Source organism: Sciurus carolinensis, chromosome X (genome assembly GCF_902686445.1).
Source record: "Sciurus carolinensis chromosome X, mSciCar1.2, whole genome shotgun sequence".
NCBI classification, from domain to species: domain Eukaryota; kingdom Metazoa; phylum Chordata; class Mammalia; order Rodentia; family Sciuridae; genus Sciurus; species Sciurus carolinensis.
The window spans coordinates 845,328-860,695 of record NC_062232.1 but is presented as its reverse complement, the minus strand read 5'-3'; the positions used below and the strand labels follow the sequence as shown (position 1 = coordinate 860,695).

General features: G+C 62.2%; 1 protein-coding gene across 1 annotated transcript in view; it reads right to left on the bottom strand.

Annotated features, from left to right (window-relative positions):
- The window catches only part of LOC124972045 (interleukin-3 receptor subunit alpha-like), a 9,486-nt gene extending 6,172 nt beyond the window's left edge, over positions 1 to 3,314 (bottom strand). Inside the window, exon 1 of the mRNA XM_047536158.1 lies at positions 3,114 to 3,314. The gene's annotated coding sequence lies outside the window, so the exon portion shown is untranslated. The remainder of the gene's footprint in view (positions 1 to 3,113) is intronic.
- Between the last annotated feature and the right edge of the window lie 12,054 nt (positions 3,315 to 15,368).

The following is a 15,368-nucleotide window of genomic DNA, read 5'->3' as shown; positions in this document are numbered from 1 at the left end:
AGGCGGGTCCTTCCTTTCAGGCAGCCAGATCCGCGGAGGTCCCGGCAAAATTCCAGCAATGCAAGTGGTCACACCCGGAATGGGAGTGGACTAGATGGTGTCTCTTTAAATTCCTCTGAGGCAGCCCTGACCCCAAGACCTTGGGACGTGCCTGTGTGCGGAGATGGGTCTTTACAGAGGCGACTGAGGGGCAGTGAGGTCCCCAGGGTGGCCCTGACCCCAGGACCTTGGGACATGCCTGTGTGTGGAGACGGGTCTTTACAGAGGTGACGGAGGGACAGTGAGGTCCCCAGGGTGGCCCTGACCCCAGGACCCTGGGACATGCCTGTGTGTGGAGAGGGGTCTTTACAGAGGTGATGGAGGTGCAGTGAGGTCCCCAGGGTGACCCTGACCCCAGGACCTTGGGACATGCCTGTGTGTGGAGAGGGGTCTTTACAGAGGTGACGGAGGTGCAGTGAGGTCCCCAGGGTGGCCCTGACCCCAGGACCCTGGGACATGCCTGTGTGTGGAGAGGGTCTTTACAGAGGTGACTGAGGGGCAGTGAGGTCCCCAGGGTGGCCCTGACCCCAGGACCCTGGGACATGCCTGTGTGTGGAGAGGGTCTTTACAGAGGTGACTGAGGGGCAGTGAGGTCCCCAGGGTGGCCCTGACCCCAGGACCTTGGGACATGCCTGTGTGTGGAGAGGGGTCTTTACAGAGGTGACAGAGGGGCAGTGAGGTCCCCAGGGTGGCCCTGACCCCAGGACCTTGGGCCATGCCTGTGTGTGGAGAGGGATCTTTACAGAGGTGACTGAGGTGCAGTGAGGTCCCCAGGGTGGTCCTGACCCCAGGACCTTGGGACATGCCTGTGTGTGGAGAGGGGTCTTTACAGAGGTGACAGAGGGGCAGTGAGGTCCCCAGGGTGGCCCTGACCCCAGGACCTTGGCACGTGCCTGTGTGTGGTGACGAGTCTTTACAGAGGTGACGGAGGGACAGTGAGGTCCTCAGGGTGGCCCTGACCCCAGGACCTTGGGACATGCCTCTGTGTGGAGAGGGGTCTTTACAGAGGTGACTGAGGGGCAGTGAGGTCCCCAGGGAGGCCCTGACCCCAGGACCTTGGGACATGCCTCTGTGTGGAGAGGGGTCTTTACAGAGGTGACAGAGGGGCAGTGAGGTCCCCAGGGTGGCCCTGACCCCAGGACCTTGGGACATGCCTGTGTGTGGAGAGGGGTCTTTCAGAGGTGACTGAGGTGCAGTGAGGTCCCCAGGGTGGCCCTGACCCCAGGACCTTGGGACATGCCTGTGTGTGGAGAGGGGTCTTTACAGAGGTGACTGAGGGGCAGTGAGGTCTCCAGGGAGGCCCTGACCCCAGGACCTTGGGACATGCCTGTGAGTGGAGAGGGGTCTTTACAGAGGTGACTGAGGAGCAGTGAGGTCCCCAGGGTGGCCCTGACCCCACAGGACTGGGGTCCTGGTAGAAGAGGAGGTGAGGACACAGACGCACACAGAGGGACGACCCTGTGAGGACACAGGGAGAAGACGGCGTCTGCAAACCCAGGAGCGAGGCCTGGGGAGGAGTCAGCCCTGCCCAGGCCTGGACCTCGGGCCTCCAGCCTCCAGCTGTCTTCTGAGGTAATCTGTGGAACTTTCTTACGACAACCTGTGCAAACCTTTACAAGTTCATTCGAGTACCATGGTGATCAATTTCGGGTGCTAAAATTGACTGAGCACCAGTACCCAGGCATTTGGCAAAGTATTTAGCTATGAAAGTGCTGGAATTTTCTAGATGAGATCAGTACTGCCATCAGTAGGCTCACGTGATCCTACAGGACACGGGTGGGCCTCGTGTAATCAGTTGAAGGCATTCTGAGACCGCTAGTGAGGGCCCGAGGACATTCTTGCAGTGGGGTGGATGGGATGCTACATGGTCATCTGGACATGTCCTCAACCCAGGTCCCACTCTGTCCACTATTGAGTGTCCAGGCTATTGATCTGCTCCCTTGGGGGGACTTGGAGTGGACTTTCCTTCCATCTGTTTTCTGTTGCCTGCTGGAGGAGGGGGCATGGCTAGTACGCAGGGGTGGGACGGCTGTGTGGGGTGCTGGACAGACGGGTGTGGAGGCTGAGCCCCAGCAGGACCCGGGGCTGGGTGGTGGGGTGCATCTGGCTTTGGGGGGATTGGACTCAGGACCACCTCCCCAGCCCTGTTTTGCATTTTATTTAGAGACGGGGTCTCACTGAGCTGCTTAGAGCCTCCCTAAGTCGCCGAGGCTGGCCTCCAACTCGCCATCCTCCGGCCTCAGCCTCCGGAGCCGCTGGGATTGCAGGTGACTGGCTAAAAAGAGGTAGATTTTTTTTTCTTTTTACCCCCATCGTGTCAAGGTGACACACAGGCCCTAAAGTGGAGCCGCTGAGCCATTTAAAGCGCAGACTCCAGCCACAGTGAGTGCGTCTCAGAGGCGCGCAGAACCTCTCCCATCTCCCCAGGACCGCCTTCTGCTTCCCAAGCCTCTGAGGTTCCCAGGGGCCTCCTAAGACGCCCTGCGGATGGTCGCCTGGCATCGGCCAGTGTCACTGAGCCCGGGGTCCTGGACGGAGCAGCGTGCGCGGGGCGGCGGGTGCCAGAAGCTCCTTCCCGAGCGCATTACGCCTTCGGCTCCCGGTTCTGCACCCGCGGGCTCAGCCCGCGCCCGGGGTTTTCATGGAAGCGGGATTTTCGCCCCGGGCTTCACCTGGGGCCCCTCCCCGCACCTCGGGGCGCCTCCCGGGTCCCCGCAGGACGGGATGCGGGTGCCCCGTTCCCAGCCCCGGTGCCGAGGCTGGACACACTTGGTAGATTCTGGGCTGCGGCGCTCCGCGCTCTCCGGGCTGCGCGCCCCGTGCGCGCCCGCGCCCGTGCGGAGGTCGGCACAGCCTCCTCCTGGGTCGCCGTGACTTTGACATTTGCAAAAAATTGTTTTTAAGAAAACGAGCAGGATTTTGCTCCTTGGAAACAAATCCAGCCCCCGAACCGATCCACAGACCGGGGACCGCGCAGCCGCCGGGTTGGGGAACAGGGCCACCCCCGCCGCTTCCTCCAGGCCCGCGACCGTGCGGTCCCCAGACCCGGTGCCAGCACAACCCAGCTCACCTACCGGCCAGGCGGGTGGCGCCCTCTGCCCAGCTGCGGTCCTGCGCGTCGGGTGCGCCCCTGGGTTGGTGGCCCAGGACCCAGGTCCCCCGGGGACAGCGGCCGGCGGAGCGCGGGGCCGCGGCTCGCAAAGGCCCTGACAAGGCTCGCTGCGGGGCCGCTCGCTCCTCAAGGGTCGCTCCCGGGTGGACGCGCAGCGCGGAGGAGCCCCCTTCTGGGGTCACCAGGGTCCGCTCTCCCCTTATCGCCGACGCAGACCGGAAATGTCCCTCTCCGTGCGAAGCCGCCCGGCCGGGTTTGCCCACATCCCCTTTTGCGCGGAGATAGCCTGGTCACCCGCTGGTCACGCTTCCTGGTGCCGGCGGGTCACCAGCGTTGGGGCGCCTCCTGCGTCCTCAGCTGTCCCCCGGCGGCCTCAGCGACCCAGCAGGAGGGACTGGGTACCTCGGTGGTCTGGTGTCACTTGGGGTGGGCAAGGGTCTCCATGCGACTGGGGCTAGACCTTGGTACCCGCCTGGCCAAGCTCCGCGTGGACTGGGGGGGTGGTTGCCAGGGCGACGGAATGGCCGCCTCTTCCCCCAGAGCTGCCCTGGCTGGACGTGGTGGAGCGTCCACACCCCTAGGCTTGGGTGCTGGAACTCAGTCCCCCTGCAAGGCTCCAAGGTGACGGACACTTCATAGGACCCTGGGGTTTGCAGCTGGGGCCTTCGGGTGCTGATTCGGACTAGAGAAGGTCTTCAGGGCGGGACCCTCGTGGGTGACTCCCGGTGGCTTCCTGGGGACAGGAAGAGACACAGCAAACTCACGGCCCATCTGCACCCTCTCTGGGCCAGCCTGGGCCACCTGGGGACTCTGCCACTGAGAAGGTCATCCCCAGCACAGACTCTCAACCTAGGGCCACAAACCCGGAGCTCCCACAAACCCGATCTTTCCATTAAAACGTCCCCAGGGACTTGGGAGGCTGAGGCAGGAGGATTACAAATTGGAGGTCAGCCTCAGTCACTGAGTCAGGCCCTGAGCAACTTAGCTGGGGGTGTGGCTCAGGGGTCAAGCACCCCTGGGTTCCATCCCCAGTGCCAAGCGTCCTGTTATTAGCAACACAGATGCTCCTCCACTTCCAACGGGGTCACTTTGCCACATTAAGGTGACAACATCCATGTTATGCTGTAAATACCCCCAGGAGCCCATCGGAGAGTCAAAACACGCCCCTGCAAGTCCAGTGGTCTTAGGTTCAGAGCTCATGTGACGAAGTCACCCCCCAACGAAGCCACCGTCAAGTTGACCCATCAAAACTAGAAGTCAGAGTGACTCTGGGACCCTCTGTATCATCTTCGTTGTCCTTGGGGGGGCCCTGTTTTATCCCCCGGTGTAGATGAGAGAGACACCGGATACCAGATGAAAAGAGGGAGTGGATCGAGGCCAGGGTTTGTGATTCGGTGCCCTAAAAGCCTCTCTCCATGTTGAGCAGGAAGGAGGCCAGAATGAACATGGCTTCCCCAACCGGAGGATCCCCGGCGAGTGGGAACGCAGATCTCTGTGCGGATGGCAGGAATCGTTGGTCGGGAACCGGGTGCGGGAAGGATGGGCTCTGGATTCATTCCTCGGGGTATTGATTTATGCATCCCACGGATATTGATGGTCGGTCACATCCCAAGGTCCTGGGGTCAGCAGAGGAATTTTTCTGGGAGAGTGGGAGGTGATCCAGCCTCTAACAGGCAATCGGGTCTTTGAGAGCCAGAGCTGGAACGGGGACGGGAAGGGGCAGCGGTGGACTGGGCACGGGGCTTCTAGAAGATTCCAGGACAGAGCAGTGTGCACGGGAGGGACAGAGGGGACCCCAAGGGCAGATGGTGGGGAGCGTGAGTTCGGCTCTGTGACAGCCCCTGGGGACTCTTCATCTGCCTGGGGAGTAGGTTCTGAGGTCTGTGGCGGAGGCCGGATCGCCCAGGAGGTTCCAGAATCCCACCGCCATTTGTGCAGTGCTCTGCCTGCGCAGCTGGGAGAGGCCTAGCGACGGCGGAGCAGACGCGAAAGACCCAGCCTGGGCGAGGCCGGGACCCCGGCCCCCTTTCCTGGCCGAACAGTCAGCCTGTAGATTTTGAGCTGCGCCTTGGCCTTGGGCGGACGTGGTCGGGGTCCAGCGAGAGACAACCGCTGCCCCGTGGGGACATGCAGCAGCCCAGGGAGACCCCGAGACAGGGGGTCTTATCCTTCCGCGGAGAAACTCCCCTCGTCTCTGTGGTCAGTTAGATGACATGTGGCCAAAGGCAGAAAAGACTCACGCAACTGCGAACGGAAGAAGGAGGAGGCTGTCCCCCCAGCCAGCAGGCCAGTGAGCCGCGTGGCTCCAGATAAAGTCACCCGGACGTTTACAGCCTGGCCCTGGCCGGTGGGGCAGGGTGAGCACAGAGCTCTGGCACGTCCACGCGGAGGAATGGCCTCCGGGCGCAGTAGGCAGGAGCGCCCCAGGGTTCCCTGCAGCTTTCCGACACCCAGGGACCTGACTCAGCAAGCGAGGCCTCTCGGAGGCGGAGAGAAGCTCCGCGCATGCTCGCCCGCCTGTCATCCCAGGGGCTCCGGAGGCTGAGGCCGGAGGATCGCAAGTTGGAGGCCAGCCTCAGCAACTTAGCGAGGTCCTGAGCAACTTAGCGAGACGCTGTCTCTAAATAAAATATAAAAAGGGCTGGGGATGTGGCTCAGTGGTTAGGCGCCCCTGGGGTCAATCCCTGGTAGCAGAAAAAAAACCTGAATCTGGACAAACTATGAAACCCACTAATTCATTGAGCCTGAATTTTCACTTACACAAATATCGCCATGAAATTCACAGGGGTTTGCATCAAAATAGGCTGGAAGAGCTCATCTATAGCTTATCTGTATTATCAAGCTAATTAATATCATTCTATTATACTTATTACGTTGTCATCGCACAGCACAATCATGTTAATTAATTGATGTTATGTATTATGCTGTCCCACATTCTCGTATAGTAATTCATATGATATTATATTGTGGTATTAGCACATTTTTATATGCTAACGATGTATACATAATATATTGTTATATTTCATACAATCACAATTATGCAATATATAATACATATTATATAATTATATAATATGTGTAATATGATATATAGTATATGATATAATATATGCATATATAATCATGCATACCTTGCATATATTTATGTATTTACGATTATGCATGAGGTCATAGAGAATTTTCCTTATCTTTCATGGGATCATGTATTTAGAATCATGCGTGATCGTAATATAATATTACCATCCAGGAGTCTTTCAAGAGTGGTTATAATGCATAGAAGCAAAAGCCAGGCCAGACATGGTGACGCCCGCCTGTCATTCCAGTGACTCGGGAGGCTGAGACAGGAGGATGGCAAGTTGGAGGCCAGCCTCAGCGACTTAGTGAGTCAGCCCTAAGCAACTCAGCGAGACCCTGTCTCTACTTAAAAGAATACAAAGGGGCTGGGGGTGTGGTTCTGTGGTTCAGCACCGCGGGCTCCACCCCCGGTACCGCAATCAAAAGCCCTGTGGGCGGGGGGAGGTCCTCGGCCTCAGCAAGGCCGAGCTGAGCTGTCAATCAGTGCGCAGCCCGCCAATCAGTTCCCAGGCCTCCGGGTCCAGCTGCAGGAAGTCAAAGCCCTTCGCAGGAATCGCTAGGGATTTCAGACGGGTGGGTTTCTAGTGCCCGCGGCTTGGTCGGTCCCTGGGTCTGGAGCGGTCGGGGCGCGTGTCCTTCTGAGCGAGCTGGGCGGCTGTTTATGGCTGGATCCGTGGAGGAACCGGCCCAGGGTCTCTGCAGGGCGAGGAGGCGCCATTTACCGGGGAGCCTCGGCGGATGCCATTCCTCTCACACCAGAGAGGCAGGCGGCCCCAGAAAACCCTCCGTGTGCAGCGAGCGAGGCCAGCAGGCGCGGCCACAGATGCGGAGTGAAGTCCACTCTCCTGCGTCCCTTTTATCCCAGGTGGTCCCCAGTGTGACCGAGCAGAGCCTCCTGCTGCCTGGCCAAGGTGGGGCAGCTGAGGGTCCCGGTGGCCCTGTACCCACGTGAGGCGCGCGGTCCCCGCGCCGGGGTGGAGCTCGGGGCTAGAGGAAGAGGAGGCACGGCCTCCACGTCCTGGCCAGACGCGCACCCTGCGCCTGGAGAGCTGGTCCAGTCCCCCGGGAGCACCTGACCGTCCCCAGCAGATCCCACCAGCAGCCCCTGCCGCCGCTGGGCTCCTGCAGATGGGGACTCACGGGGTCCACCTGGACCGCAGTCTCGGCCTCGCAGAGGACGTCCGCTCGGAAGACCGGGGCGCGGCCAGGCCAGGGGGTCCGGGAGGAAGCGCTCAGGACGGATCACCGGCTCCGAACCAGCCGGACCCGCGCGGAGTGACCCGGCCTGGGGACGCGGCGGGACCACCCTGCGGACCCTCCATCCGCCGCGTGGGGTCCACATCCCCCCGAGCTCTGATTGGCAGGCGTCGTGCGTCTCCAGGACCCGACGGGAGCCGCCTTCCCCGGGAATCCGGGAGCCGAGACGCCAGCCCCTCGCCACCCGGGCCCACGCTCCTGCGCCCGGAAGATGCAGACGGGAAAATGCGAAGTTCCCTGCCAGGACTGGACGGCCACGCAGCCCCAGGACGTGCGGTGCAGACTCTGGGGGGACCGGAGGGGGACCGAGCGCGAGGACCTTGCATCCAGGTGCTTCCCCGAGTCCCCGAGGAGGGTTGGCTGAGCCTCGTGCTGGCGGGAGAGCCACCTGGATCGCTGGCCCCGTGCCTGGGGTCCGCGTGGGAACCGTGGCCTGCTAGGCTTTGCTCTGGGGTTTTCCGATTAGAGGTCAGTGAAACATTTCTCTTGGTCAGGGCTTGGGAGGCTGAGGCAAGAGGCTGACAACTTGGAGGCCAGCCTCAGGGACTTAGTGAGGCCCTAGCAACTTAGCAAGACCCTGTCCCTCAATAAAACATAAAAACGGACTGGGGGCGTGGCTAAGGGCCCCTGGGTTCAAAACCGTTGCTCTTTGTCATGAAGGATGGACCCTCTGCAGCTTTGGCCTCTGGCTCTGTCCCCTCCCCATTTCCTGGTGCCTGCAGGGGATGCCCGGCACCTCAGTGGTCACCTGTTGAAGAGATGGCCCAGGACCAGGGCGCAGACGAGGGTCCCCAGGACCACCAGCAGGTAGACGTGCAGGAGACTGGCTTCAGGTCCCTGGGAGCCTGGGAGGGGGACACGCAGGGCTGTCCATCACGGGCCGTGCTCCGTCCCTGACTGGGGCCCCAGGGAGCTGGGCCCCACTGGCCAGAGATGCTCCTGAGCCCGCGGAGCCCGCGTGAGCTGGACGCTCCCTGCAGGAGCGCGGCCGCCAGGGGAGAGCCAGCCAGCTGGTCACAGCGGGGGGGCGGTCAGCGCTCCCTCCTGGGCGAGCAAGTTAAATTATTTAAAAATAAAGATACTTTCAACACGGGAGCCTCCGGGGACCCTCAGGTCCTCGCCACAACCCTGGCCTCACGGAAGCCCCGGGTAATGAGCACCAGGGCCGCAGACCCCCGTCCACTCCCTCCTGCGTGACCGTCCACATCTCCCTCCACCCTCAGGAAGAAAATGCACAGTGTCCCCGCTTCTTGGGGTCTTGAGGGACCCATTTTGGTCCTGCATAAATAATTAGACCAAATTAAAAAAAATATGTAACGATATACTATGTTGTACGTCCATATTATACAGAATTATGCGATGTTAATAAAAAATGAATTTGCTAGGTGTGGTGGTGCTCATCAGTAATCCCAGCATCTCGGGAGGCTGAGGCAGGAGGATCGCAAGTGGGAGGCCAGCCTCAGCAACTTAGCGAGACTCTAAGCAACTTAGCAAGACCCTGCCTCAAAATTAAGAATTAAAAGGGGTGCAGATGTGGCTCAGTGGTTAAGCACCCCCAAGTTCAATCCCGGGTACCAAAAAAATATATATTCGATGTTAATCAACTCATCTCATGTCAATCAAAACTTCTTTAAACGTTTGAGACGGAACCGTTCACCACCATGTGGTGACCAAGACACATGGCAATCACTCCCTGGATCCGACACAGGTAGATAATGCATTTCCTAAAAATGAAATAAAAGTCGCTGTTAAAAGTATAATAAAAGAGCAGCAGGCGACCGCACAATCCGTGTGATCCCGCGACACATGTACAATCGGAAAAATGAGAGGACGCCACATTGATGCACCATCTGTCCAAGTGCGGAAGCGCGCTCTCCTGTCACCGGCTACCGCTGAGAACACGTAAAATTAAACTGAAAGAAAAAGCGTTACGGGGAAAAGAATCATTGTTTGCAAAGATTTAGGGTCCGTGCCAGTGTGTCCCCATCTGCAGAGCCGGACAGGGCTGGCGTTGGGAAAATGTCCCTGCTGACCCTCCTGAACCCACACCGACTTTCACCGGCCTGTCCTCCCGCCCCCCAGGACTTCCGGCGGAAGCTAGGCACACACATCCTGTGGGCTTCAAAGCCCCACAGCAGGAGGACAGCGGGGACCTGCTCTCCTGGGGGAGGACATGAGATCTGGGGTCCCTCCGCGTGCGCATGTTAGTGTCTTCCATGTGCAGAGCCACGGGGAAGGTCACCAGGAGTCCAGGGTCAGCCATCACCAGGAGTCCAGGGTCAGCCGTCACCAGGAGTCCTGGGTCGCCCGAGTCCAGGCCCTCAGTGAGCATCGCGGCTGCCCAGGCTCCGGCCGCCGGGAGGTCCCCTGAAGAGGAAGAGGAGAAGCTGGAGGCCAGAGCACAAGGATCCCTGAGCCCCACAGCTGGACTCTGGAGCCAACGCGGAGGTGCAAACGCCCAGGAAAAGCCGTAAACGCCAAAGGACCTGGTGCCATGTGGGGTGAGGACGCCGGGGAGAATGTGCCCCAGACAGGGAGGGACACAGGGACCTGGGGACACCCGCCCAGCAGCAGCAGGAACGGGGACTCAGCTGGAGCCCCGGGTGCCGCAGGAAGGGGCCCGACCAGGAGGATCTGCAGCAGCACAGAGGGGTCACCTCCCACCTGGAGAGAAGGAGAGGACACGGCCAGGGCCTCAGGGCCACCCAGGTCCAGCAGGAGCTCACGGGAGCTGCGGCTCACACCTGTCCGTCACCAGGGTCTCCTCCGAAGCTCCCCTGGCCTGAACTGGGGTGTGGACACCCCTCAAGACCAACATCAAAGCCACGATCCTGGACGCCTGGTCATCACAGGAGAGACCCGACAGGGACCCCAGGAAGGGAGGCAGCCTGGCCAGCCCTGGTTGCCTCAGCTCAGGGGCAGAAGGAGGCTCCAGGACCTGGTGCCCAGCGGGAAAGGGACGCACCCAGGAGGAGATGGTGGGAGGATCAGGGGAGAGGCTGCGGAGGGACGGAGGCCAGCTGTGCAGACGGACAGGAGCCCAGGTGCTCAGAGCAGGCAGGACGGACAGCGGGAGGGGAGGGAGAGGGCCTGGGAGGAAGGGGACAGAGGGGACGGAGGACAGGCTGCATCGACACAGGAACAGCACCTCTCTCTCCATAAAATGCCCATGAATTGCCAGTGGCCACACATGCTGACCTATCACGGTGCTGACCAACCAGCTGTCACAGGAAACCTGTGTCCAAGGACCTGAGGCCCAGACAGGTCCCCACCAAACACAGCACCCCAGGGACCCAGGGCCACTAAGCACAGCACCACCTCTGACTGAGCCAAAGACCCGCCAGTGAGTCGGTCAGCACAAAACAGGGAGGAGACCCAGGGGTGAACCTCAGTCACCACCACCACCTCCACCACCACCTCCACCTCCACCACCACCACCACCTCCACCACCACCTCCACCTCCACCTCCACCACCACCTCCACCTCCACCACCACCTCCACCACCACCTCCACCTCCACCACCACCTCCACCACCACCTCCACCTCCACCTCCACCACCACCTCCACCTCCACCTCCACCACCACCTCCACCTCCACCACCACCACCTCCACCTCCACCTCCACCACCACCTCCACCTCCACCTCCACCACCACCTCCACCTCCACCACCACCTCCACCTCCACCACCACCTCCACCACCACCACCACCACCACCTCCACCACCACCTCCACCACCACCTCCACCTCCACCTCCACCACCACCTCCACCTCCACCTCCACCTCCACCTCCACCACCACCTCCACCTCCACCTCCACCTCCACCTCCACCACCACCACCTCCACCTCCACCTCCACCTCCACCACCACCTCCACCTCCACCACCACCTCCACCTCCACCACCACCTCCACCTCCACCACCACCTCCACCACCACCTCCACCTCCACCACCACCTCCACCTCCACCACCACCTCCACCTCCACCTCCACCACCACCTCCACCACCACCTCCACCTCCACCACCACCTCCACCACCACCTCCACCACCACCTCCACCTCCACCACCACCTCCACCTCCACCACCACCTCCACCTCCACCTCCACCACCACCTCCACCTCCACCACCACCTCCACCACCACCTCCACCACCACCTCCACCTCCACCACCACCTCCACCTCCACCACCCTCCACCTCCACCACCACCTCCACCTCCACCACCCTCCCTCCACCACCTCCACCACCACCTCCACCTCCACCACCCTCCCTCCACCTCCACCACCCTCCACCTCCACCACCTCCACCACCACCTCCACCTCCACCACCACCTCCACCTCCACCACCACCTCCACCTCCACCACCCTCCCTCCACCTCCACCACCCACCACCCTCCACCTCCACCTCCACCACCACCTCCACCTCCACCACCACCTCCACCTCCACCTCCACCACCACCTCCACCACCCTCCACCTCCACCTCCACCTCCACCACCACCTCCACCACCACCTCCACCTCCACCACCACCTCCACCACCCTCCACCTCCACCTCCACCTCCACCACCCTCCCTCCACCTCCACCACCCTCCACCTCCACCTCCACCTCCACCACCACCTCCCACCACCACCCTCCACCTCCACCTCCACCTCCACCACCCTCCCTCCACCTCCACCACCCTCCACCACCATCTCCACCACCACCACCTCCACCACCACCTCCACCACCACCTCCACCTCCACCACCCTCCACCTCCACCACCCTCCACCTCCACCACCCTCCACCTCCACCTCCACCACCACCACCTCCACCTCCACCTCCACCTCCACCACCCGCCCTCCCTCCTCACTCATTCGCTTCCTCGCTTCCTTTAACCAGCGAGGGGCTCCTGCCTGCTCATCAGATAAACAGTGGTGCTCAACCCCGACCTCCTGGCTGAGAAGCCCGCGTGCACCAATGTGTGCACACAAACATGGAGGAGCCCGGGTGAGTGTGAAGCTGGGGTCCTTCTAGTCCGTGTCCGGGTCCCACAGTGGCCGTCCTCTGTGAGCACGTGGGGTGTGATTCCATCCTGCAGGTCACACACAGGTCCTCCTGCTTCCCAGGGCCCTGTCCCCCTCGTGCCCTGGATTTGGGAGGAGCCATCGTGGCTCAGGCGACTGTCCTCCAGCTTCTCCTGAGAGCCCTCTGGCCACGAGCAGGGCGTTGGGTCCCGGCCTCCTACTTATGGGGACGTCCTGGCCGTTCTCCAGACAGGCCTGTCCCCTCTGAGCCCGAGGGTTGGGAGGAGCCCCTGCCTGCGCACATGTGTCCCCATGGGGTCTCCGAGGACCCCGTCCCTGGAAGCCCAACCCAGACCCATGCCTGACCTTGCTCTGCTCTGAGGTCGCCCTCCTGCCTCCCTGGGAACCTCCGTGTGCTCAGCACCCGCCGCCCGTCCTGAGTGGACTCCGTGCTGCGGCCGCGCTCAGGCTCTGCAGGAGTCCAGCTGCCTGGTGTCCACTCCTGTCTAGGAACCAGCTCGTGGCCACCTCTGTCCCACTTCGTGAGACAGGAAGCGGTTGCGTCCCTAGAAACAGCGGAGAGGTCCCTGAGTCCGACCCTGCCTGACACTCAGGATGTCCGGTGACATGGAAGTTGCAAAACAGGACAATGAATCCAGCGAACCACGAGTCGCCATTTGTGGGAAATTGACCTGAACTGCCGTCCACTATTTTCTCCTGTCGATAAGGCAGCGGTTCCACTTCCTTTGCCGACCCTTCCAGTGGCCCTGGGAGAAGGTGGGGCAGGGCTGTCCCTGTGGAGGACATTGCTCAGGGGCCTCTGGGGCCAAGCTCAGTGGACGGCAGCGGGCAGGGAGCCCTCCTGGGGGTCGCGGGGACTCCAAGCCCGCCTGGGCGCAGCCACGGGCACAGCGGGGCAGCAGCTCCGGCTTCCTCGCAAGCACGTTCCTCCTCCTCCTTTCCAGGCAGCCCCTCGGGAGGAAGCGGCTCCGGAAGGCTGAGGCCTGAGCTCGAGTTCTGAGCCCCATCCTGCCGCACACGGGCCGCTCAGAGGCGCAGGACCCGGTCCCCCGGCCGTGCCCTCCTGGCTCCCGGGAACCGTCTCAGCTGCCCGTTCATCAGGACGACAAAGTGCCCCAAAAATAACCTAAAAGAGGACAAATCAGGTTTCCTCTGAGTTTCCCAAGTCTCCATGTTGCCCTGCGTCCCCTGCTCTCGACCCAAGTGAGGCGGAACATCGTGGCGGAAGGTGGGGCGGAGACGAGCTCTGGGCTCCTGGAGGCTGGGAAGAGATGGTGGGTGATGATGGACAGACAGACGGACGGACGGACAGGTAGATAGAGCAGGAAAACTAGTGAGAAGAGAGAAACAGAAGGTAGAAAAGAAGAGAGGCAGCCAGCAGAGGCCAGGGGCAGGACACAGTCCGTGCGCACGCACAGCCTCCATCCAGGGGACCCCCACAGCCTCCAGCACCTCCGCGTCCTGCGCTCACCGCTGTGGCGGGATCGCTGTTCCTGACGAGGGTCGGATGATGCAGAATCAGGACCAGCAGCTGCCGCCTTGATGGGGGGCAGCCGTCATGGCGGATGGCCGACCACTCAGCTCCCCAGGCTCCACGCACGCCGAATCCCCACGCCACACCTGCCTCGCTGTGTCCTCCAGGAGGCCACTGGGCCCCGTCACCACCGAGCACGGAGTGTCCCGTCCACTCCTCCCTGAGCCAGCGCCTCCTGCCCCTCTGAGAAGCACCAGCCTCCTCTCGGGCTCCGGCTGGCCCGGGACACCCGCCTCTTCCACGTCCAGCATCCTGCACAGACGGGCCTTCTGCGTCCTGGCCTCTCTCCTGGGCACGGAGGTCTGCTCTGCTCTTGGCCACGTGTTGCTCCCGGATTCCTGAGACTCAAACATGGACGACGTCCTCCCAGCGGCCGGCACGAGGCCAGAGACCGTAGCTCTGCCACCGGGAGCCGAGCTCCAGGCCAGAGCTGGACCCTGCCGGCCACAGGGCTGTCCAGGGGCCGTGAGCTCAGCCCTCCTGGGTCTCGGGACGGCTGGAGCTGCCCTGACCCCGGGTGGCCCGGGACGTCCGTCCTGAGCTCTGACCCTCCTCGGACTCAGCACCTTCTCCATGAGACCCGGGAACGTCTCCCCAGGACCTGCCCTTGCCCGGCTGGTGGGGACGTCCATCTCTGTGGCCCTGGTCCTTCTGCTCGGCCGCATGGGACCCTCTGGGAGCCTCTCTGGAAGGTCCTGCAGCCCTGGAGAGCTCCGTGCAGACCCGGCTCGCTGGACGGAGTGGAAGTGGCCTCAGCTGCAGGGAGCGTGGGCGGGGCCACTGCAGAGCAGAGGCCACCACGGCTGCAGGCTGGGCAGCCTGGCCAAGGCCACCCGGAGGCCAACATGGCCAAACCAACAGCGCTGACCAGCCAGGAGACGGGCACCACCAGGAGAAGGTGGACGGGCACCACCAGGAGGGACGGCCCCAGAGACCTCATGGAGCAGCTCCTGGTCTGGGGACACCTCGACCTCCGTGGGCAGCGTCAGCCGGGGTTCCGCCCGTGGACACCAGGAGGACCCACCTGCTGCAGCCGCACCGCCGTGACCGCCAGCGGGCTGAGCTCTGGGAGGACGGACCTCTCCAGGGAAGGTGGACGGAGCTGCGGGTGCACCTCGGGGACCGGGAGACACCATGGCCGCAGCCGGGCAGCCCCAGGTGACCACCGATGGAACCTGGCCGAGCTCGGCTCCTCCACGTGATCGGGAGGGGCAGGTCCTCAGGGTCATGGGACCAGGACAGCGAGGCCACCTGCCGTGTCCTCCGGTGGCCCCAGCGACGGTCCCCGGGCCCCTTGTCCCCGTGCGCGGCGCCGGCCGTCGGCTCTGCATCTGGC